We start from the raw sequence: 23,678 nt of genomic DNA, 5'->3' as shown, positions 1-23,678 counted from the left end.
GCAAGGATTGACACATAACCACACACCCCTCTCCAGGGGGAAGAACAACAGAAGACATGGAGGGAGGGAGACAGCGGTTGGTGTGAGAGATGAAAATAATAACAATATATAATCTATCCAGGATTATGAGGGTGGGGCTACAGGGGAAAAAAAGAGGAGCTGATACCAAAGGCTCAAGACAAACTAAATGTCTAGAAAAGAATGAAGGCAACATATGTACAAATTATTGTGACAAGAGTTATAAGAGTATCCAATAAAATGATCTTTTAATAAATTTAAAAAAGAATTACAATATTAAAAAGGGAGTGTTTTAACCATGGCAGGGAGGAGGATGCTCCAAAATTGATGTGCTTGTCATTGTGCAATTCTCATTGATATGATTGAATCTTAGAACTATTGCATCATAGGATATGTAATTTACTTGCCAGTGAAACTGTTGGAAAAAATAATAAAATATCGTTAAAATTTTTTTTAAAGAATCAAGATTTTACATAATCTTTACTATCACAGTTATGTTGGCACCTTTGCATGCTTTGCTGTATGGAATAGCTCATCAATGTAATGCAATAAATAGCTGAGATGATATTTTACTATTATCCACATGCAAAATGTTGGCAAACTAGATAATCAATAAGTGAGTCAATAAGTCAATACATGCTCTGCAGTATTTAGAATATTCTATTATTCTAAATATTCTATTTAGAATAGGCTTATATTTCAGAAGTAATTCACTAAGTCTTTCTTTCCAGGTTCCTCTGAGTAGCTTCAAGCCTCCAACCCTTTTGAGTAGGAGCAGAACATAATTTTCCTGTTTTACATCCTCGGGACTTTAAAGTGATTCAAGTCCCCTTGAATATATAATTAGTTTTCACTCCTTTGCATGGCTTTTATATAGTGTTTATGCTTCCTGATAATGCCAACCGCCATTTATCATAGGCAATAGTGGAAAAGACCCCGCTCTTACATTTGTAATTAATATAATCTTGTATTTGCTTGATGAGGTGGAGGGTTATGTCACAGTTTCCATGCTTTGTCTTGATAATTCCAATTCCTGTTGCTTAGCATTAGCTCTTTACACCCTGTGTTCCTAAAATTAATGAGTTGCCTAGAGCAGAGGCCTCAAAATCTGACTGATGATTCACAATCTTGTTCAAAATGCAATTTTCCTCTATCCTCCGTCTCTGTGTATTTTCATTCAGTTGGTAGGGGGAGTATGTATTACAAAATTCTCCAAAGAGCCGTATGAAAATTACACTTGAGGGAAACACTCGCCCATATAAATTTTAGGTGCTCTTCAAAACCCTAATAATCTTAAAATGTTTATCTCCTCTCCTTTCTAACAATAATGGCAAATATTAAAGTACAATAAGAGTTATTGAGTAGCCATGTGTTTTTCACAGCTGTCTAGAAAGATAAAAATGATATAGAAGAGAGATTTTGATTTTTTACAGCATCAGTTCAAAGTCATGGCCATTCTTTAAGCTAGAGATGATTGAAATGGATCAAGGCAGTTAAAGAGAGGTATTCACTTTAATGTAATAAGATCATTTCTTACTATTATATGATAATCAGTGCATGAATTAAAGAAAGCTTTCAGTAGTTTTGGCATAATAGTTATGTGAACGAGCAGAAACAGAGCCTCTTTTTCTTGAGTGTTTGCCACTGTAAAGTTTAGTTGAAGAATACTTATCGAGTAGCCTGGCATTCTCAATATGAAGCACATACATTGCTGTCACTCAATTTACAGAAAGAAAATATGTTCTTAAGCACTGGTTTTTAAATTATACAGGTCTTAAAATGATGCTTTTCAGTCACCTTAAAAATACATGCAAATGGAAATCTAAATTCCATTTGCAATACGGATTTAGTTGAGAAAACGAACAATTCCCCAAAGCTATGTTGGCTTGGGGTGTGGGTGGGGTGGGGGATGACTCTGCTAATGGAGGGATTGCCATGACTGTGCTCCTAAGGGGAAAACAGAAAAGCCAGACAGAGAAGATGTTCGTATTTATAATATGTAACGAGATATGCTGCCAGAGACAAGAATCTTGTTGATGACTTATCCTGCTGATCAGAGGATCAGAGAGTTTATTTTCATAATTACAACAGATGGAAAACAATACAATTATACTTCAGGCGAAGGCACTCTCACCCGTATTCTTCCCCTTTGGAATGTGTCTTCCCTGAAGCTATTTTATAACAATATAAAAATGGCAGAAATATGGCACCCGCAAAAGCTTGGCCAGGTTTCCTAATTATCTGTCATGACTCATGAGTGCGGTGAGAAATTAGCTCTCCTGGGAAAGAAAAAAAAATGATGGAACTTAAAATAATAGAATCTCATGATGTCTCTTCAACAAGTTGAGAGAAAATCTGTCCATTTTAAGTAGAATTACCCAAACTTTCTCTTTTTAAGAGTATCTATTTTTACCTCAGACATGGAGAGTTATGTTGATCATATACTTCAGTACATACCAGACTGTCATGTAAAGATTCATTCTTGTTTAATTAATTAAATTTAAAAATTATCTCCAATTGGATGTGTTCCTTCTTGTCACAATGTTAATTAATATATAGAAAGTTGTATGATGGAATGATTAATATGCACACACAAATGTATTAGTATATATAAAATTATTTAAAATATGTTGAACTATTGAATTATTCCATTTTTTAAATTTATCTTACTAAATATTATCAAGACAAAGCTCAGCACTGATCAAGATAACTATTTCCTTCACCTTCTAGGATTATAGTTACTCCCTCATTCTCAGCTTGCCCATGTAGATGATTCTGCAGAGTGGACTGTAGCAGAAGAGACATGCACTTTGCCAAACCACTTCCCATGCGCTTCGTATCTCTTTTTTGTTTATTGGACAACTGTTTGAAGAATGATTGTAGAAGCTGCAAATTGAAGATGCAAATGCCATCATTATCCTGAATGATGAGAGAGCTCCATGCGTCCAACACATAGCAATGCGTTTACGCTTTAGATAGTAGGGAATGCATTTAGCTTCTTGAGCCACTCAAGGTTTAAAGATTTTTTGTCATGCAGTTGGCATGAACTTAGTTTTACAAAGTACCTTTATTTTAGATGCTATTGCAAAACCCTAAAATATCTGGCATTAGATTAAGAACAAAATAACCCCCTGCATCCAACAGATTCTGACTCATAGCAACCGTATAGGACAGGATTGGCGTGACCCTGTGGGTTTCAGAGACTAACTCTTTCTGAGTGTAGACAGCCTCCTCTTTCTCGCCCAGACTGGTCATTGGTTTCCAATGGCTTACTCTTTGTTTAGCGGTCCAACTTCCTACCACCAAGGTTCTTGCATTAGATTAGTGGCCAGGTGTTCAGTGTGACAGAATTGGACTTGAACCTTCCACCAATCTATGGAAAGTCTAAAACTAGTGGTCGGAATGGCACAACTTTGGTAATTTTTTTCCATGGTAGAAGTAGAAGGCAGACCATCTACTAAACAAACCTGCAATTTTAAGGGAGGATCTAGCCAGTTCAAGAAGTCAGATCTTTTGTTACTTTTGTTACTTTTGACTTTACTTGTTTATTTTATTATTATCAAGTTTTAAAGAGTTCTTTGTTTATTTGGGACACAAGCCCTTTCTGTGTCTTGCAAATAGCTACCCTCAGTCTACAGGTAGTCTTTTTAGTATCTTACCAGTTTCCTTTATAGAGTGGACATTCTTAGTTCAATGAAGTCCAATGTATCATTTTTTTCTTTCATGAATTGCACTTTGACGCGCTAAGAACCATCACCCAAATCCAAGGTCACTTAAATATCCTTCTTTTGTGTCTTTTTGTATATATATTTTAACCTGGAAAAATGTTGCAATCCTCACTCTGATGGCAGAAAAAGATATAATTTTATTACTCAAATACTTAATTTCATGTGATTTTGGTTGGTTCATTAACTTTTCTAATACATACATTATTTCCTTACTCTAAAATATAATGGTTTTCTCATTTTAGTCTAAATGTGTACCCCAAAACTTTAAGGAAACTCTTGGAAATGGGGCAGTGCATCTTTATTCTGAGAAAGAGAGAGAGAGAGAGAGAGAGAGAGAGAGAGAGAGAGAGAGGAAGAGAGAGAGAGAGACGCATCCTTTCTTTGCAACCATGGGATGGTCACATTGTCCCTTCCAAACACTCGCCATCATGCATCTGGTTAATTCAAGTCTTTCTCTAAAAAGAGGTTGCTGTCGGGTACCATTGTGTCAATTTTAACTCATAGCAACCCAACTTGCAATACAAGACATTGATCAGTCCTAGGCCACTCCTGCAGTGGTTGTTATCTTTGAGCTGATGGTTTCAGCAACTCTACCAGTCCATCCCATTCGTGATTTTCTTCCTTTCTGCCAACTTGCCACCAAATGTGATGTTCTTTATTCCAGAACTAGGCTCTCCTGATAACATGTCCAAAGTAAGAGGCAGATGCATGCTGTCTTACTCAGTGATTGACACTAGTAATGAATAAACTGCTGACATCTTCCCTTGGAATTGTTAAAGATCAGTGGCCAAACATGGAGGAAGGAAGAGTAAACTTTCAGCTTAGTGTAACTTTAATAAAGGAAGAAAATCAGGTGAAAGAGATTTCTCTTCCTCTCTGGTTGCGAAGCAAGTGTATAAAGAAAAAGAGGCAGACATAAGCAACTGCAAAAACCTCTACTTTGCTATCTAAGGCTCATTGTTGAAACTCGTAATGAATGGTATAATAAAACACAATATGCTTAGTTTTTCAATGTTTCAATCTGTAAATCTACGTACTTATTTCAAAGATGCCGGGATCGCTCAGGACATTGTCACAAGCATTCTTTGGAATTGTGCTTTCAGAAGCATTTACAGGGAGTCTAAGAAAAGTAATTCAACTTGCTTTTTAATCATGCTGCAAAATAACGACCCTTGGAAAGAAGAAGTGAACAGTATTAAGAACAAAAATCAATGAACAAATAATTAGACTTTTCCTGTATATGAAATAGAATATAAAATCTATGCTCGTATATAATTATAATATAATTAATTATTGAAAAATTTAGTTATTATAAAATAATTGCAAATGATTAGCAGTTCAACCCATCCTGAAATACCTTGAAAGGTAGGCGTGGTCATAGCCATTAAAAACTTATGGTGCAGTTCACTTTGCACACACAGGATAATAACTATTAGTACATTCAGTAAAACTTTATTCCTCACCAAATGAAGCCAAATAAGTATTCTTCCTTGTGGCTCATCATGATATACAATGCATCCAATTATTTATTTATCTTGGCTTTTCCCATGAAAAGAACCCTTTTCCACTTCACCAGAAACTACTCTGGAACATAATAATATCCAAATGCTTCACTCTGCCTTTCAAATATGTGTGTTTACAAAAATATTCTGTGCTTCTACATTTGTTACCCCAAAGCTCCCTTTCCCTGGGAGGCTATTTTGTAAATATGCTATATTATTTATTTTACAGAAACATGTAAAAATAAATGGCATAGTGGCATTTTGGTATGTATCTCCCAGAGGTATTGAGTGGTGGGCATACAATTATGGAAGGTGGGTGTCATTTGTGCAGTTACCTACTTTCCTTAAAGCCTTAAACTATTCTGCAAGTGGAGTTATTGTTATTGCAATTCATTTCACCAATGCTTATTTCATCTCTTTTACTTTCAGAAAACCCTACTTTCCAGCCCTAATTTGAATTATAAATTCAGGGGATAAGACTATGTCTTACCCTACACCAACTAGGTGCTCCATAAATATTATTAATTATTATTAATAAAATTCATAATGATGTCAAGCTTGGCTTAATCAATTTTAATTCAGCTTGATCTAGCTCAATTAATTTTAATTTAAAGGGTTCTGCCCTGATATTTTTCTTTTACCTGAATTTCCAATTTAGCTCTGCATTGGCTCCTCATTTAATTTTCCCTTTTACCTCCTGAATGTATTCTACAGGCAAGAAGTCTTCTTTGTGCCATTACTAGGGTAAATTTTATCTGAGAGATGCATTTGAAATAGGCTGATTTTCTTTCCTATTCAGAAATATGGCCCACTGGCTTGCTTGCTAAAGCTTCTTTCTTTGCCTATAAAGTGAAAGAGACTGACCTAACCCAGTTCATTCCGGACGTTCAACGTGAATATTAGAAGAGGAGAAGGGAAAGTTACAATGAAGAAATAAGTAGTATGAGCAGGGTGCCGGGTCATCATTTTTGTGCTTTAGAAAAAACTCTCCGGAAACATCGTGCAAGGTGGATGGAGCTGAACAAGAGTGCAGACAACAAGATGTATCAGGACACTACAGAAATCATCTAAGCTAAAGATGACAAGGGATCATAAACACGCTTGCCAGTAAAGATATACAAATAAAGGCACTGTGAGAGGGGAGGAAAACAACCCCGAAATGATTATGGATGTAAACCTGAGTGTAAGAGAGGGTCAAGGATGACCTAGTGGGACCTGAATGATAGTGACATAAAGGGAGTAGCAGATTCCATGTAGGGGTGATGGTGAGAGCAATGGGTATGGTGACTTTAAGAAGTGTTGCTTTGTAAGGTGTCAAGGGCTAAGTAAGAGGAGTCATCTTTTCTTAGGAACGGATGGTAGCCCCTAAATGGAGGTTGTGTAGGAGCACAAAACTATGTGCGCTGCAGTTGGAAATAGAGAAAATGAATCTGGAAATACAAGCATCCACAGTGCAGTCTAAGAATAGGACGATAATGGAAACATCTGGTCATGAGTGTATGAGCCATCTGTTATTTTAGCAACTGCGCCTCTGGAAAGGAAGTACAGCACCTGTTTGTGACCCCTTGGGAGGTACTCTGTCTCAAGAGAAAATGAAGCTACAAGAGCAGGGCTAATACGTAGCTGGGCTGTATTTAGCTGGTAGGCACTAGTACATCTTTCTGGTAGTTTGAAAATCCCTTCTGATAGACCAGTCTGTGCAGTACTTAAGCATTTAGAATATTATTACCTCTGAGTATAATTGTAGTTTTCTCTGCCTCCATGCCCTGTCTACCTCCTCTGTCATGTTAGGAAGACACCAGTCTCCTACCTCTCAGTTTTTGATCAAATTAGCTCCAAAATGTGTTGTGAAGGTAACATGATGCAACATAGTGAGCAATTACACCCAATTGAAGCATATATGAAATCCCCGGGGGAAGCCATGATGTCCATCCAAGGGATCCTAGAGATAGACCTAGCTGTCACTTTGAAAATAAGTCATTGTTTAAAATAACCGAATTATATGCTATGTGAAATGGATGTCATTGAAACTGTTGCTGTTTTTTTAAAATGAAGAAAATGAAAGGAAAAAATGACAAGTTCTGTATCTATACATATATATTGTTGTTAGATGCCATTAAGTCAGCTATGATCCACAGTGACCCTATACCAACAGAAAGAAACGCTCCACGGTCCTCTACCATCCTTCCCATTGTTTCGATACCTAAGTCCATCGTTACAGCCACCGGGTCAATTCCTCTTGCTGAGAGCCTTCGCTGCCTCTCCATGTTAGCAAGCATGATGTATTTCTTCAAGGACTGGTCTCTCCTGACAAGATGCCCCAGGTACATGAGATGAAGCCTCTCCATCCTTGCCTCCAAGGAGCACTCCGGCTGTACTTCTTCCAAGACAGATTGGCTTGTCCTTTCAGCAGACCCTGGTACTGTCAAGATTCTTTGACAGCACCACAATTCAAAGGCATTGAATCTTCTTCCATCTCCTTCTTCAATGTACAATGTTCACATGCAAATTAGGCAATGAAACTACCATGGCTGGAGACAGGCAAACCTTAGTCCTCCAAAATTATTGATCACTTGTGGAAAAATAAAAAAGAGAATGTTTTTCTTGCTGAAAATAATAATAAGCCATTGAAAATCCTCTAGAGCAGGGTCCTACTGGAAAACAAAATGTAGCCATGTGGTGTTTTCAAGTCTATTGCCATGGGTTTGATTTGGTCGTGAGGCACATCTATTAATTATGAGCTTTGTGAGCTTGGTTAATGAAAATTTCTTAGTGTCCACTATTTAAAAGAACAGTGATAAACACAACAAAATCTTTGAGCATTGTGGTGTCAGATGAAACCATCCGACACCTACTCTACGTACACCTATGCAATTGGTTTATATATCATGTAAGCACTCAACATTTATTTGTTTTATTTTTTCTGTCCACTCAACTATAGCTCCCCTTTCAAAATGCTTTTGCACTTGGTGCTCTAGGAAGCCTACAGTGAGGGAACCTTAATTATTGATCCTTTTTGTGATATTCCAGACCAATGTTACACTCTGGTCTTTAAAAAAGACACAATAAAAACCCAAACCCTTTAAGGAAAGCAACTTTTCAAGGAGGCACATAAAAATATAACCTCCATATTCCCCCTCAACTGGCACAGTTAATCATGCTTATAAACTTTTTTTTGGCCTGTCTTTTCTTAGGCTCTGTGAATAATATTGTTTCTTTTATGGTTCACTCCTTCAAACGTTTCAGCTGCTATCTCCTTACTCTTCAGGCAAATATACAGCGATGGCTCAACTGCTGAAGTGTTGAAATAAACATCTGCTCATACACATCCTGTTGAAATGCAGACTAAAGCCTCAAGCATTTTTAGCTGACAAGTTCTCTGTACATATGCAGCAGTTTGCACTTACCAAGGAAAATTCTACGTGCTAAAGGTGCAGAAGCACACATCTCCAGCACAATAACACATGGAGGTATTTCTTTGGTTTCTGTAATTACCATGATGATTTTAAAGTCTTTTGATATTTATGTGAATGTCCAAATTCAAGACATCTGCATTTATTTTCCATGAAACAGATATAATAAATTCAGTGATTTTCTGCACCTATACATTTCCAATTGGACACTGTGTGCATGAGAAAGTTCATAAAAGGAAAGCTCAAAAGGAACTCCGCTGGACTCATGTAAAGAAACTCTGATGGCACAAAGCGTGAAGCATTTGGCTGCCAATCAAAAGGCTGGTGGTTTGAACTCACGCAGCAGCTCCATGGGAGAATGATCTGGTGGTCTGTCGCCTTACAGATTACAGCTTGGGAAGCTCTGTGCGGAATTCCACTCTCTCACGAACTTTATAAACCCAACAACAATCGGCTCATGTAGAAAAGAGAAGATGGGAGGCAGTATGCAGTAGTGAAAAGAGCACAAATTCATACTTGGAATCTTGATATTTAATTCCTGAGTCATAGGTTAAAAAGATAAATGGATACTTTGGGCCCTACTATCATTGTCACTAAATCATGGATAGTAGACATAACTGGAAACAATCTAGATATACACTGGAATATAGGAGGCAGTCAACAGTGCTCCGTGATCTACTCTAATACTAACGCTAGTATTATGGTTTGGTCTGTCTGGTAAGTGCTAGTTCTCTAACCACAAGGCTGGTGCTTCAGAAAGTACCAGTTATACTCAGTGGGAAAAAGATGAGGCTTCTGCTCTCAATTTTTCAGCCCAGGAAGCGCTCTATAATGCCATTATGTGTAGGAATTGACCCAATGGTAGTGAGTTTGGTTGATTTTGAGCTAGACACCTTCTAATGTTGTGTTTTGGTCAACTGCGCCACAACACATTTAAATAGTAATTTGATAGTGAATAAAACAGACAAACTTGGAAGGCTGTGAATTCTATAAAGCGGCTCTTCTAGCCAAAGTCTCTAACTCCCTTCAAACTCCCCTTTCCAGCACTGCTCTCATAAGAAAGTGGAGGAAGATATTGATAGGATTCCCCTGTGAGTACCTGTGAACATGATTTCCTAGATGCTATCCTACTGTGGACAAAATGAACCCCCGAGAAGCTGGAGGAAGAATCTCATTACCAGAAAGAGCCAGGAGTGAAGCACATCCTCTGAAACCACAATGGCTGTGCAGTGAACCTTGAGAGTCCAGAAGACAGCCATCAGAACCAAGAGCCAAACCATGTCACATATTCATGCACTTCAAACCCACAGAACAGGTAAAACTGTGTGCTTTTGTGTAAGAGGCTAGTTAATGGGGACTTCATGGGGAAGCTTGCCTGTGGATTCATGATGCTTGGGCTGAATGCCTTTGGACTGAGGCATCCGGCAGAGAGGTCTACTCCTCTGGGCATTTATTAGCAGACCTAAAAGAACTTTTTGAGAGTTCTAATACACAACTATTCTTAGCATTCCTCACTTCCATTAACCAGTTAACCTCTTTAATAAACCCTTCAATTTTTCATTTTGTTTATGGGGTCTATGCAGTTATTGCAAAAGAATCCAGAGAAATATAATAGAGAACATTAACTAAGACAACCCAAGCCATTTTATTCGCAACCCTTTTTGTGATTCTTCCATGGCAATGAATGGTATATTTTGACTATTAGGAAAATGTTCATATTATCTAAATTCAGATTATGAAATGTGCAAACTTTTTTTTTCTATAAAGAGTCAAGGGTTTCTTCAAATATATCTACTAGATACTTGACAATACCAAAAATCCCCCCCACAAATGACACATTAATTTACACTGATATGCAGATGCATAAGGCATGATATTTTGAGGAAGATAGTATCTGGGCATGGAGGTTAAAAATTGCCAATTAAAACAATGACTGCGTGATCACGAGGTGCCAAAGGGATCAGGTATCAAAGAACAAAAAATCATATAATTGTGTACTTATCTCCCTATATGATCACTGAAGGCAAATGGGTGCATAAGCAAATGTGGTGAAGGAAGCTGATGGTGCCTGACTATCAAAAGATATAGCATCTGGGGTCTGAAAGGCTTGAAGGTAAGCAAGCGGCCATCTCGCTCAGAAGCAACAAAGCCCACATGGAAGAAGCACACCAGCCTGTGTTATCACGAAGTGTCGAAGGGATCAGGTATCAGGCATCATCAGAACCAAAAAATCATATCATTGTGAATGAAGGGGAGGGAGTAGTGGAGACCCAAAGCCCATTTATAGGCCACTGGACATCCCCTTACAGAAGGGTCTTGGGAGGAGACGAGTCAGTCAGGGTAGCAACGATGAAACATACAACTTTCCTCTAGTTCCTAAATGCTTCCTCCCCACCCAACTATCATGATGCCAATTCTGCCTTACAAATCTTGCTAGACCAGAGGATGCACACTGGTACAAATAGGAATCCAGGAAGGATGATCCCTTCAGGACCAGTGCTGAGAGTGGCAATACCAGGAGGGTAGAGGGTGAGCGGCTTGGAAAGAGGGAACCGATTACAAGGATCTACATGTGACCTCCTCCCTGGGGGACAGACAACAGAAAAGTGGGAGAAGTCATACAGTGCAAGATATGACAAAATAATAATTTATAAATCATCAAGGGTACAAGAGGGAGTGGGAGTGGGGAGGGAGGGGGAAAATGAGGAGCTGATGCCAGGGGGCTTAAGTGGAGAGCAAATGTTTGGAGAATGATAAGGGCAATGAATGTACAGATGTGCTTTATGCAATTGATGTATGTATGGATTGTGATAAGAGTTGTATGTGCCCCTAATAAAATGATTAAAAAAATAACAACAGTGGATGTGCTCAGCAAAAACATTTATCAAGTTAAATTGGTTGAGATGTATTGAAAGTATAGAACCAAGTCTCATGATGAAGGCCATTGAAGGTTTAGGTTGATTCGCTTATTATATCCTTAAGTTCTAAAACAGTGATCTGTCCAAAGGACCAATAGACCATACCAACCACAAACTCCACTACATGGAGAACAGTTAGTGCCCCCTACTGGCGACTCTAATAAAGAATACAATAAAAGATCAGGGATAAAAAGGGAAACACTAAGGGGGACAATTCAAATTGGACCAGACTTCCTGATCTGACAGAGGCTGGCAGCACCCCCATGACTGTGCCTCTTAGATACCTTTCAAGTCTGGACCTAAACGAACCCACGGGGATCATCTTTCAGCCCAAATGGACTGGTCTCTGAAATGACTAACACTATGGAGGAATGTACATCCAACAATTAACCATCCGAGACCAGGAGGGCAGGAAGGAAGTGGCAAGAGTGTTATTCCATTGAAGAGATAGCAATCAAAGGCACAAAAGCGAATGTGTGTAAGTTGTTGAATGGAAAACGAATTTGCTCTCTAAACTCTCACCCAAACTTCAATAAAATGTTACAGAAGAGGCCATTTAAAAAAAATCAAAGGGAGATTGTGAGTAAGCACATCAAGGTTGATTGGCTGAGAAAACCTGCAAGGTAGACAACAAAGGAAAAAGACAGAAAACTTAATAACAACCGAAAAGTAAAATCAAAGGAAATGCCTTGACCTGTGCTTACAGAGACTGAGAAACTCAGAAATGATGTTTTTCTCTTCATCCATAACACACACTGTACTTCTTTGGTCCTGAAAATAGCATGTGACCTATGAAGCATCCTATTAGCTGTTTCAGGAAAGCACATTTTCTTCTGAAAAGAAATTGGTTTAAGTATCAAGGAAACAAGTACAAAGACAATGCCAAACACACAGGGGCCTATGGGTAGCAATCATTCAAAATGTCATGCCGTTTTAACATGTCCCCAGTTTTTAGTGGAGCTTCACTTGGGTCTAATCATAAGCAAACCCTGCTGGGCTGAATGCTCTCATATGCTTTAAAATGTATAGTTGAGACCAACAAAAATAAAAATACTCAAATGAGCCCCAAGTTGAAAAATATTTTAAAATGTCCTTTGAGGTGTTTTTGTGCCTGGCGGAAGTGCCTTCTAAAACCACGTGTCTTGCCCACCTGTGTCTCTCTCCCCACGTTGTTCATGTAAAGGTGATCATTCGAAGTTATTTGGGGCCTGGAGCTGTCGTATAGCCTTTCTCTAAATTACAGTGAAGAGGCAGCATTGGGAAGCCAGACAAACAGCCCTGACTGAAGTCTTTCTTTTCCATTACAACATGAAAGGCAATGGGAGGACATGTTCAAATGTACATTTCTGTCCAAATTGAACAGTGTTATTTCTATATTTTCCAGGAATACAAGAGCCCTGAAAAGTTTCAAATAGAAGGATGATCTAAACTTTCTTCTGAAATATTTCAAATGGCGAGTTTTCTTGTTCAGATCATTTCAGCTTTGTTGAAGGTCATATTGAATTGTATGTGCACATCAAACAGGATTATGTAACTGTAGGCAACTACACAGGAATAACCGGTCCTTTGATTAGTTTTGCTTTAGGTTTGAACATTTGCTCATGGAGCTTTTGCTACGTGCTTTTTTTTTTTGTTGTTGACATTCAAATGGAATTGAACCATGCGCTTCCTGGTCAGAAGGAAAAAAAGATAAAACTGATACGAAGCCAAAAAAGCTTTTGATAGTTTTTAACAAAATCTCAGTGTGGTTGCTTCTTCATCCCAACTGTCAGAGTGATGTAATCAGAAACAAAATGCATTTCATACTATGTGCCTTGAGGTAAAGGTAGTTTGTAAAAGATATTAGAGCTTTCCTTTCTAAAAAAATACATATATATTTATCCTGAATCACCTTAATTTTACTTGATTCTCTAAAAGAAAGGCAAACACAGAGAAAGAGAGAGCGAGAAAGATGAATAGACAAGTCACGTTTGACTGATAATAGCTAAGAGGTGATCACATGCCGTCTTATTTTCTTTATCTCAAATCAATAATATTAACATACGCTGCCCTGAGTCATTGGATGTGACATGGACTATGAAAGAACATATTGTAGAGACAAACTGCTCTGCCCAGAGTCAATGAAAATGGCACACGTCTGAGAAACACTCCAGGAGGAAGCTCTGTCTTATCTGCAGGACTCAATTGTGTCCATGACAACATAATCAGAAACCAAGAACAAGCCTGTGACCCGTAAGTAAACTGGCGCCTGGAGCACACAGGCATTCTGTAAACATGTGGCTACTAGGCTAATGAGTCACCGTTGGTCTGTGAGAGCTGGACAGGGCTCAGGAGGATCTTGTGAAAGTTGTTAGAAGATCATGTTGAGGCGACAGACTTTCAGGAGATGAAAAGAACCTTCCTAACCAGCACTACGTGGTAAAGTTGAGGGTGGTGACTTTGACATGAACGGTGTTTGGGTTACAACAGACTTAGCGAACAGGCACGCTCTCTAACTTTAATCACACAGGAGTCCTTAAGGAGCCACCACTCCTCAATCATGCTATTGTGACTTGCCATCCATTCCATTCTGTCACCACATTGTGACCCAGTGTGCCCAGAGCAGATGTGTGCTCCATGAGATGGGAAAGAGACCACCAGGCCTTTCTTCCACGGTGTCTCGACGTGTCAACCTCTGGGCTGGCAGTCAGTTCAGTGCTTCACTGTTTTCATCACTTAGAACCTCACAGCCACTAAGGTAGTTTATTGTGCCAACCTGGCCAATAAACACATGTGGGGTTAATTGAAAGGCGGAGGGATAAATGGCTCAGTGAGCCTCACCTTTCTAGTTCTTGGGTCTCTTACTCTCTGATGGTTGGACCAGGGTGCAGCTGCCTTAGTCAGTTCCCTGCTTCAGCTGGAAAGGCTCACTTCCTGCAAGACATCCCTGAGGAGAAACCGAATGGACCTACCCCAATGCAGCCCTGGGTGTGGCAACAGCCCTGTGGAGACCCCTGCCAGTGCTGAGATGCTTACACATTCACTGACTCAGCTATCCTCCTGTAGTCGGCATCATAGTGTGTGTTTTGTGAGATGGAGGAGGACTTTGTGGATTGGTGTCAGACATATGGGTTAATGCTGGAATTGTGGGCTTGGGCAGCACTGGGTTGGGATGTTTTTCTTGATGCACACTAATCTTTATATAAAATTCCCTCTTATACATGCGTTTCTGTGGATTTGCTCCAGTAAAGGACCCAGGCTAACACAGCCACTAATTGATACCCTTCCGATGTTATAAGAAACAATTAAAAAATAGTATTAGCCTTTTCTGATATATACCTATATAGGAACCCAACCCAACCCACTGTCACTGAATTGATTTCAACTCACTGGGAACCTATGAAACAGTGTAATGATCCCAGGGCGTAGCTAAGGCTATACCTAAACAGGGTAGACAGAATTTCAGTGTGTTGTTCAAAGGGCCATGATGGTTGCATCCAACTGGACAGCACCTAACAACAACAACAACAACAAGAAATTTTTTATGAAAACAATTTGCCACTTCTTTTCTTCCCACAGAGCAGCGGGTGAGATCAAACTGCCAACCATTTGGTTATTGGCCGAGCACATGAGTCTCTATTCTACCAACTCTACTCATCTAGTAAGAGGACCACATCAAAGTCCACACCCAACAACAACAAAAAAAAATAGGGAAAAACAATCCATTGATCAGAAATAGATTCGTTTCAATGAGGCTGCTCTGTTATTTATAAAGCAAGATGAATGCTTGGATAGGAAGGCATTGTGAACTCTGCCTGAGGCCCTAATGAAAAGATAGAGATGCACATAGCTGCATTTTGAAAACTAATGTTTTTCGTGCTCCATTGACACCCAGGGAGGATTGTGAATCATGAGCCTATTTCTAACCATCCACACATTTAGGCCAGAGCCTTCTCGTCCCAGAGGGGCCGCTGAGATGCTCAGCTCTCTCCCCTTACCCCCTCACTCCAGTCCCTTTGTACCCATGCTGCCCCTTGCTTACCCTAGAATGGGTACAAATCTTGCTTACTTAGCAATGCCTACTTAATATGCAATTTGTTATCTGACGGTTTAGAAGACTGCGCTTCCCACCCAGATTCATTTCAATGTAAGCTCAGTCAGTACCCAGTTTAAACAGGCAGTAGAATCTCTTGGAGGGTGCATTAACACTCTGATTTCTGGGACTCACTTGGAGGATTCTTGAATCTGTAGATCAGGTTGGGGGTCAGGAATATTCATTTCTAACCATTGTGGAGCAGTACTGATGCCACGGCCCAAGACGATTGTCACTCATAATTGTTTCCTACATGCTACCCTCTTCATTAAATAACCTGAACACAAGCATTGCTAGAGTTGGCACGGTCGCATGAAGTATCAAGTTCAAGTGCCTTCTTTATAACAGGTGACAAACACTGGAGCCCATGTTGCTTGATTTCCACCTGACAGACTTTTCCTGAGACTGTTCTAGCTCACTGTTAGTTTTCATGTTTTTGAACACTTTTACTCTATGAGATGAAGTTCAACGTAATGTTTATATGATTTGTGCTTCCTGAAATATCATGAAAGGCTTTCAATTAATTAAGGATAAAATTCTTAAATGGCATTGTTCAATGAGAAAGCCTTAAAAGGAAGGTCTTCATTTTTATATGGATTATACTATATTCTGATATTTAACAGAAATCAAAGACATTTGAATTTGTAGAGTCTGCTGAAATAAGCTTTGCATATTTTTTGTCAACAGCTTGCTTGTTCAATTTTATTATGAAAGAAAGCTAATACCTTTCTGAATGAAGCTCTCAGACAATACAGTTCTTTCTACAACTGTTGACATTCAAATACAGTTTTGTGGCATTTCCTAGTTATTGTGTGTGTGTGTGTGTGTGTGTGTGTGTCTATGTGTGTGTGTGTGGTGCAATGGAAATACGAGTATTAAGGGAGAGCTTATAGAAAAGTCAGAGTAATCTATCAATGCCATCTCTTTTTTGAGGAATATTTTTCTTTTGCGTTTGACTCATCTCCACATATATCATTCACAATGATTCCAACTTTTCCAAGAGAGATTTTGTTCTTTGGTTATATTTTCAAACAAAGTTTGAGCTAGACTCGTGGTATACTGAAAAATGAACCCCTCCATATACAAACTCAAATTGTGCAGGCAAATCTTTTTTTTTTTTAAATTTATCTAATATCGTTTTTAGAAATCTAATATCCTTGACCTGACTTGGAAACGAATTTATAAATGAGGACAGCTTCTCATGTCTCCTGCTCCAAGGCAGCAAAGGGATTTCCATGCAGTTAGTCTCAGCAAGATTTGGGAAGGAAAAGTTTGAAATCAAGATTTGTTTCGTTTCTGTTGTTGATATTGTTACTGCCAAATTGTCCCAAGTGGTAGGCTGTCCCCATGTAGCAGCAGCAGCATGGGATAGTACACAAGCATCTCGCTACCCTGGGGGAATGTCTGGGGCAGGATGTGGGCAGTAGGGATTTGGAAGAAGAGGGGTGGGCTTCTATTAGAACTCTTGGCACAGCATCTTCAGCGCTTCCTTAGGAGATGCCATTTATTGTCAGTTCATCTAACTACTGGCTACCTCAGTTACCTGACAGCTGTAAACAAATCCCTTTGAGGTTCCCCACAGTGACAGTGATGCAGAAGCTAATTACTAACGCTAGCCTCTCTTAATGAAGGAGAAGGGGAAAAAGAAAATGACTTCAGTTGGTTTGTAATCCTATGGATTTTTAATTTGGGCTTTGAGGAGACAGGGACCTCTGAAGAACCTCATGGAGTGTGGGACTTCAGACACGCTCAGTCTGAATCACCTGGAACACCAATATTGAAAGTCCACAGCCAGCCTCCATGTCTCTGAAATTGTAAATTGTCTGTGGGAAACAGTGCCACACCAACTGAAGGAACCCTTGGATGTTATTTGGTTACACGCACCTTTGCTTCTGTTAAAAATCATTTTAGAAATTTGAAAGGAAAAATAAGTCCATTTTCTTTTTTAAAGAATATGAAAAATCTGGTTCTAAGTTCTCTTTCATAGCCACCACAAAGAATAGGGGTATAGTGGGTCTTGGCCGCAGGAAGATAACAATTTCATAAGAGAGAAAGTCATGTAGCCATTCATTTTAAGTATAGGTCAGAATTAAGTAATATTACTATATATTTACTTTAAATATATACATATATATAATAAATACTATTTAAGAATGGAAGCAGAACAAATCTAAACAGCACAACTGGAGGAGGGGAGCAGGTCCAAGATAGTGTTTGAACTGAATCTTTTAGAATGGAAGTAACTTCATGGGAAGAGAGGCCTATATGGTAAAACACAAAACAAACCAAACTCACTGCTAATGCCTCATGGTAGCTCTCTAGGACAGGTAGAACTGTCCCCATGGGTCCTGAGATCATAAATCTTTCTGAGAGCAGAGTGCCCTGTCTTTCTTCCTTGGAGCAGCAGGTGAGCTTGAACTGCTGGGCCTTATTTTTACTCAAAATCACTCTGGCACCAGGGCTGCTGCTGATGTAGTCCATTAGAGTTTAATTTCTGAATACTACATTGGCAGAAGATAGGGTTTACAGTGAGAGTCCAAATTAATTTTGGTGTTTCCACATAGATTCAGGCTCTATTGAATTCTTTCTGGCCATTGACCAACTATGAAAAGCTGTACCCTCAGGCAGATTGTGTTTGAAAGTGGTTGCTTCTACTCTCCTAGCTGCTCCAAAGAGGGGCAGACTTACCCTCAGGAATTTGCTTGGTGTGTCCTTAATGGAAATTGAGGTACTAGAGGCACATGATCATGAGTCATACCCCAGACGGTCTTGGTAGGAGGACCCTACAGCTATCTTGTAAATTTTTATAATCTGTGAATAGTGTACTTTCTCAAGTCATGTCTGCAACTCTGATGAATTGACCTGATACCAATCATGATTTTATGACAATTTCATTTATTCTCTATATCCCATTTAAGTGCCTGCATTTCTCTGAATCCTTGGTCAGTATTATGACTGATGATCTTCTTTGTCTTCGCCTTTTCTTTGTCCTTTTTTAATTTAACAAATGCATCTCGATAAATTATATTCGACTGTGAGATCTCTTTTCTTCTCCAAAACTGGGGAGAAAACCTGATCATTTGCATAGACTTTTCTATGGGAAATGTTGAATGCAACCAGCATGAACAGTTTAGCCTGGCGAGGAAATGGAACTTAGTGTATTGAAAAAAATCCGTTTGAGCAACACTGTGAAGAAAGCATTTGAGACGTAACTAGCACATTGAAGTCCACTGTAGGGTTTGGGGAGAAACACCACCCCTTTGCTTGTCTTTAGTGGAACTACCTTAGTGGGAACTACCACTCTGCTATCAACCTTAATTCTGCTCATTCTATTCCATCTGCATGGCCTTCCCTGCTTCCATAAACATACGAAACATGTTATGGACTTCCATAAACATACCAAACATGTTAATATGCCAAAATCTTTGAACTTGCTGCTCCTTCTTCACAGGAAGCTCTGTCCCCATGTATTCACACGGCTTTCCCTTTTTTCCTTCCTTCCCTTCCTTCCTCTGTGCAGGTGTCACTGTGTCAGGAAGTCCTTTGAAACCTGCTCTAAAAGTGCCCCTCCTTGTTCCTCCTGTCCCATTCATCACCACCCCTATTTTTGTATTCCCATTATACTAGGCACCACCTAATACTCTATATTTTACCTTGGTTGAAATTGCACATCACAACGGTCAATGTGTTTGTTGTTTCCTTTGATGTAGGCCAACGGGAACTGGAGGGCAGTTGGAGCCCAACAAACATTTGTTGAGTAAATGACAAAAGTGTCTAGCGACCAGATGACTCTAGCCAGCAGTTATCCCAGATCCTTTTTGTCCCCAACCTTCTCTATAACTGATGGTTTCAGAGGGAAAGTGGAAACTAAGGAGAATGACTACAAACGATCAGAAATGTGAACTACTTTCTAGATGGAATAAAGATAGGAATGCGTACAGAAGAGGCATAGAGGGCCAAATGAGAATAAGCAAAGGTATTCCAACACAAAATTGCATTCTTGAACTATATTTGGGAGAATGATACATAATGAGTGGTTAAAGAAGAGGGAGCCTCTAATGGCAATGTACTAGAGGAGGGCCTGTTTAAGCCTCTATGCAGATGCTATAGACAGAACTTATACCCGGGGGATGTATTCCCTGTGTGGTAGTAACAGATGATAAGCAATAAGTGGGATTATCTTCAGGATTTCATGACAGACAACACGCAGCACAAATGTTAAAAAATGAGTTCAAAGATAAATCCTTTTTAAAAAAATCCAGGAAAGAGGCAGTATTAATATTGAAAAGAAAACTAGCCTACCTTCCCTTACTGCTGGATGGAAACAAATGGGAAATATATATATATATATATATATATATATACATATGTATATGTATATATATATGTATATATATAAAGAGAAGTGGGTTAAAAGAAAAGGTTGTTCTGCTAAGCAGGAGCTATCTAACACTCTGCAAAAGACAAGCTGGGTGAAACAGAAAAATGAAGATGGAGTTTACCACAACTTCTAAAGAAAATTGAGAAAATCTATCAATTCAACTGCTTCAAGTGATCTTAAAGAAGAAATATTTCAATTTGGCCGAGAAGATAAACCCATGTGCTGACTTCAACATTGGGAGTGATCGCAGAGATAAAAGACAGAGACAGAAAGCAGTTATTGAATTAGATGATCGACTGCCGAAACTCACCCAGAACTCTCAGGAGAAGGAAAAAGACAGACAGTGAGAGACATGGGAAATAAAACACAGCTTCAACGTGTGTCATTGGAGTTCTGGAAATTATACACATTTTTTAAAGATGAGAATACAAGAATCAGATAAAATGATTTCCAAAAACACAAGTTCACAAACAGAAGAGATACTATGTAGAGACCACAATTGAATAAGCCATTAAAAATAGGGCACACCCCCACATCATCCTTCCTTGCCCTCACTGTCACCAGTTTGCTTTCCCTTCCTCTCTCGTTGGTGACTCCCAGCTATTCCCTGATTGTTGCTAAGACTTTACTCATTTTCTCTTCAGGAATTGCCTCGAATTCCAGTCGGATGCTCAAAAACGAGGCAGCTTCAAAAATTCTATGAGAAAACTTGCATTATTTTCGATTCCAATTTTCCAAGAACTTTTTGAAGCCCCCTCTCCTGTTGACCATCTCTGGCAAAATGAGAAAAAGGTGTGTGTGATGTTTCCTTGAACTGGGCTCCTTACCAATCGGCTCAACTTGGTGTGAAGAGCGCGAGGCAAACATATTTAAAAATAAAAAGCAATGCTTTTCATTCATTGTTTCGAAATGTGGTCTTGACATTAAACCGTGAGTCTTTTCCAAACGCTTCTACATTGTGTCCCTTTTATTTATTTATTCAGACCTCCTGGATTTCATTTGTTTCCACCACCCCCGACAGGCTTACCTCAAACCAAACTCAGGGCCATTGAGTCGGTGCTGACCCATAACAACCCTGTGTGATTTTGAACTGCTAACCATGCGGATTGCAGTTCAGTGTGTAATCATTCAGTACCTCACTCGGGTTCCTCATGGAAATGGAAAGCACCGCAAGTCTCAGATTCACAAAGAAGATAGTCTTTTAGGTCCATCCGGCACCCAGAGCGCAGATACCTGAATGCCTTCTCTGCCCGTTAGCTATGGGGTCTTGCTCAGCTTTCTGGGAAAAGGATCTACAGAAACCTGCTGCTGACCATCCCTTTCGATGCTACCTTGCTATCTTGATTTGAGACATTTCCACCATTACATCATTTGTATTCTCTGTATCAAATGGTTTGTATGGAGAACTCACAGGCAGTTATTTCTATAGTAGTTACATAGGTTATTAATTCAGTGATAAGAACAAATCCAACCCAATAAAATATTCAAATGTTGATTCAAATGCATGATGCAGAAAAGCATCTTTCCCTCAGCACTCTCTCTGGCTCTGCTTTGCCTCGACTCGCCTAGCCCAGCTCTGCTTAGCAGAACGCAGCACAACTGGGCCTAATACAGCTGTCTTCTGTTTAACTCATGGGCAACATTTTGCCCTACGGTGAGTACAGGCAGTCTTCTGTAACATGCAGAGGGATTCCTCTGGGTACCCAAACAGTCATATCTTTGTTAAGAGAGACTTTTATCGAAGTGAAGCAATTTGGTTTGGCTCCGTTGTCAGAGGGATGAATATTTATGGAATTTTAGTAAAATATACTTTGATTTTGTTATTCTCATTTTTTCCATCTCTTTCATCACAAAAGAAAGTAAAATGATACAGTGGAGTTTTTTTAATTCCTCAAATTATATCTGTCAAACAGAAGTGAAATGTCAGTCTTCATTCAACATACAGTTAATAGTAGACAACTCACTGCCATTGAGTTGATTCTGACTCACAGTGACCTTATAGGACAGGGCAGAACTGCCTTTGTTGGTTTCTGAGATGGAAAGTCGTTATGGGATTAGACCTACTCATCTTTCTCCTGCACAGTGGTCTTGTAGTTTCAAACTGGTTATGTTGAGATTAACAGCCCAACACTTAACCACTACACCACCAGGGCTCCTTTATCGTAGACAAAGTCTTCTAATGTTTTGTAAACATATATATGTCATGAGATATAGACCTATAAGGGCTCAGGGAATTCATGTTGCTCCATTTCCCTTTTATTATCAATCTTAGGGTTTAGTGATATGATTAAGGGAGTCATGGTGATTCATTTTCAAACACACTATGTCTTAGGGCAAAGCTTTTTACATTGCTGAAATAATTATGAGAACAACTCAATAGAGGGTGAATTTATGGAGTGGGCTCCATCATAAAACACGGCCTTCTAGGGACCAAATACTTAGAATGTAAGCTCTAATACAAACCGGGAACACTCCCTGTCTCCTTATTTATAAGTAGCCTCGTTCTGGAGTAGTGGTTTCTCAGTGATAAACTTTTCTGAGCTGCAGTCCTGATAAAGTTTAAAGACAAGGCTTCTTTCCTAATAGCATCTCTAGTGGTACTTTTATTTTTCCCCTGCTTCCCCGGTTTTCAGAATGTGACCTTTGTCTACTTCTGTCTTTTGAAGATTATTGGCATGAAGAGACTTAGGTATAGAGGGAGAAGATAATTGCCCTGGGCCACAGGAATACGTCGTGACTAAGTGTATGGGGAAGATTATATATCTTGAAATCTAGTTTCCCCTGGCACCGTCATTACTGCTACCATTACCACCTCAAGATGTAAAGGAGCTTACTTCTTTCTGAATCTAGTTAATAACAAAACAAGGCTCAAAGGGAAAAAGAAGTTTAAGCAAAAAACAACAAACAAAATTCTTCCACCTTATTTTATTCTTGGCTAATACATTTGACACTGTCAATTTGCATTCATAATGTTAGCTTTTTATAGCTAGGCCAAATCATCCTTTCTTTAAGCAACCTACTTAAAATTTTTGCCTAAAGCAAAAGAGTTATAATTCATGCCCATAGTATAACTATAACCAGAGGTGACTGGGGTTCTGATAATGTCAACACATGTAAAATGGCATTGACTATATTATAGGTAAAATACTAGGTGAGAGCCCAGAAAAGAGGAAGAGGTTGAGACTGGCTCATAGTTAGGGCTTCTGTCTTTTTCATTTGGAGTAATGACTGGTTTTTGCAGGAAGAGGGTGTTGGTAGGAAAAGATCTATACTGTTAGTAGGTAAGCATTTAAGGAGGCATAGTGTAGTATCAGAGGATACCAGTGTTTTCTTGTGAGGTCAAATTGAATGCTTCCTCTCTTGCTTTGTCAATATTTATTGGCAGGCATTTTTAGCTCAGTAAACTCAAGGTGGCAAACACACTTGTCAAACTTTGGCTGCTAAATCTACAGCCGAAGACCCTCCAAGAAAGGGAGTTAGTGAACTACGAGACGAGCCAGTACAGGAAAGAGGTAGCTTCTGAGTCATGATGACTTCCTGTGTGGGTACAACTAGCCTCCGTAGGGCGTTCAATGACTAACTCTTCAGTAGTGAATTATCAAGGTGCCTTGCTTCCAAGGAACTTCCATGGGGGTCACATCACCAA

Source organism: Tenrec ecaudatus, chromosome 6, assembly GCF_050624435.1.
Source record: "Tenrec ecaudatus isolate mTenEca1 chromosome 6, mTenEca1.hap1, whole genome shotgun sequence".
Classification (NCBI taxonomy): Eukaryota; Metazoa; Chordata; class Mammalia; order Afrosoricida; family Tenrecidae; genus Tenrec; species Tenrec ecaudatus.
The sequence above is the reverse complement of the archived record's forward strand: the minus strand, read 5'-3'. Positions refer to the sequence as shown.